Below are 3,016 nucleotides of genomic sequence, written 5' to 3'. Positions count from 1 at the left end.
TATAGTTGCCTAGTTCAAAAAGCAATGTCTACTGAGTCCACTCAGGCATGGAAGGAAAGCATGCAGAAGATAAGTGTCAACTGAGCTAACTTAGTTAATGAAGGAAATTTGGATGGAGCTAGTGCTAACCAAGATCACTTGGTTACTAAAGGATTTCTGCAAGTTTGTAGTGTTAACCAAGCTTTTGTTGATTAACATAGGAAATCACTTTTGAGTTAGTTTCTACAAAGTTAGGTCAACTAACAAAGGATTTTTTAATTTTGGCATATTAAGCTCAAATGATTTATCTATTGGTTCTAGCTGACTATGGTGATGAATACATGAAAGATATAAGCATAAGGTCAGGTTGTGGTTTCAAAATTTGCAAGATTTTATGAATAAATTGTAAGGGATGAAGAGAAGAAGAAAATTTGAAGGATACACAAAATATCCATGTGGAGCAAAAAAACTATATTCAATCAAGAAGGATTATGTACAAGCATAATAGAGATGTGTAATAAGCAATTCAATTGCATCTAAATTAGATCATCTCATTGTTCTCTCTAACCATTGTAGTAGTCATCTAAATCTCTTAATAGAGTTGGTTTAGCAGCCATTTGTAAATCCTCTAACAAGGTGGCACTTCTATTGGATTGTCTCAAAACCTCTAACAAGGCCACTCCTAATAGGGTGATTAAATCCTTTAAAAGGGTCACACCTATTTGTGTGTTTTTGTCACCTTTAATAGGGTTGGCTCCTATAGGGCTCACTTCAGAAGAGTGAAAAGTAGTAACTAGTTACAATTGGTCATTTTTTCCAAATTGGGCTTCCACGTTAAATCTTGGTGTCATATGTGTTCACTCTATTTCTTTCATGCTTGCAATAATGTTTGCGTAATGATAATCACTAACAATATCTTAACATCTATAGAAATTGATTAGTAAATTTAGTATTTATGGAGGTACAACATGTTATATGTACTAACCTAGAATCATCAATATTCAACTTTCAAATTGTAATTTGTACAAACATCGAAGGGATCTGGGATTTATTTTAGTAGTAACTGATTCACCCCTCCCCTCTCACTTACTCCTCTTATATTTCCAAAAATTGGGATCAAAGCTTTTGGTGCTTGCAGAAAAGGTTTCAAGGACCTAAGCTAAAGAACAGGATGTCTTATAAAAGAGAGATTCCAAAACTAAACATAGACAATTTTGTAGCATGGCAAGGACTTATGAAGTTATATCTAGCTACTATTAGTGAGTTAGGTTGCAAGTATCTTGATACTAAATAGAAAGCTCCCATTGGAACATTATCAGTTGAAGGTATTGCTGAGAAGAAGAACCATAACATCATGATGATTGATATTGCATCTTCTCTTAGTTATGCTAAATTTGATGAAGTAAAATACTATAAAAATGCTTATGAAATTTGCACCAAACTCTGCAAAGATATCTATGGAGAATATGAAAATGTAAGAAGGGCCAAAGCACAAAGTCTCAGAGGACAATTTGACCAGATGAGAATGAGAGAAGATGAAAACATAGAAAAATATGTGGAAAGAATCAAAGCCAGTTGTGAGACCTCTCCTCCCAAGCACTTGAGCAAATCTTACTATTCAAGATATGTCTTCCTATATGATATTGGAGTGTATGTTTTCTCTTACTATAATTTGATGATAATGTATTTCTAAATAATGGCTAATAAGGTTCCAAGTATTTTATTATTTCATATTGGCATTCCATAATTTTTTTGGGTTAACATGTATGAGGTCATATTTTGAGTCATTATAACATTTCATTGATTTTCATAATAGACCCCCTATTAGATACCATACATTGATACATTATGAAATGTGATATTATCTGTTGTGTTGATTTTAGAACCTATGATATAATACATTATGATATTTCATGCTTACTTAGGGAAAATAAATTTAGATGGTAATTTTAGCCATAACTATCTAACCTATACCTTCACGATGATTGTTGAAAAATTGTAGAGAAATTTTTATTATGACAAGAAACACTTATTTTTGGAATTTACAAGTGGGAAGAATACTTCTAAGAGGTGGGGGGTGAATCAAAAGTACCAAACTTTAAGCTATAAAAGTTTTAACTGAAATTAATACATGCATGTAACATTTCTAATTAACATGCAAGTAAAGGCATGCATTAAAATAGATGACACAATATTTGATCACCCAAAAACCCTCCAAAATGAGAAGGTAAAATTGGGGTGGGGATGACACAAACAACTTATCACTACAGAAATATGTAACTTGTCAAGGTTACAAAGTTTGACCATTAGCAATGGTCTACCTTGTGAGAGGCCTATCCTGCTAAAGGCTTCAACACCATATTAAAAGTGTACCTTTCTAAACGATTTACAAAACATTCACTTGGAATGTCACCTTGTTAAAGGATTTACAAAATGGTTGTTAAACCAACCTATCTTCATAGGGTTTTCATTCTCCTAATACAATAGCTAGAAAGTATAGTAGAATGTTTGACCTAATTACTTGCAATCTTCAGTTGCTGATTTTAGATCCATGTTTAGTCCATTCTGATATTATCCTCTTTGATCTAATATGATTTTGAATGAAGTGTTGATAATCTATTCTATTAACTGATCTAACAATTCCTGTGTTTTACTAAGTCACCTTGAATGTATTTTTCACCCGTATGTTCTTTGCTCTCTTTCACTCTATCATTCCTCTCTTCAATTAATTGAATTATGGAGCTTCATCCTTCTTAAAAAGGTTTCATGACTTAGGGTTAGGTATGAATCTATGATTGAGATTCATCCATATTTCCCACTCAAATATTTTCACATTTTTTATTGGTTGCATGTTGATTGCATAGGGAATCAAATTGATTCGATCTTATCTTTTAATCCTTCAAGATTTATCATATGTCAGCTAAAAAATAGTTTACATCTTAGTTTGTGAGGGAACAAACTCTTATGATGATTTTGTGTTACTTGACACATATAGAAATTCTATCTTGTTTAGCACCTATAGTTTACTTGGCACATA

Source organism: Cupressus sempervirens, chromosome 9, assembly GCF_028749045.1.
Source record: "Cupressus sempervirens isolate cs-2001-9-10 chromosome 9, ASM2874904v1, whole genome shotgun sequence".
Lineage (NCBI taxonomy): Eukaryota > Viridiplantae > Streptophyta > Pinopsida > Cupressales > Cupressaceae > Cupressus > Cupressus sempervirens.
The sequence above is the reverse complement of the archived record's forward strand: the minus strand, read 5'-3'. Positions refer to the sequence as shown.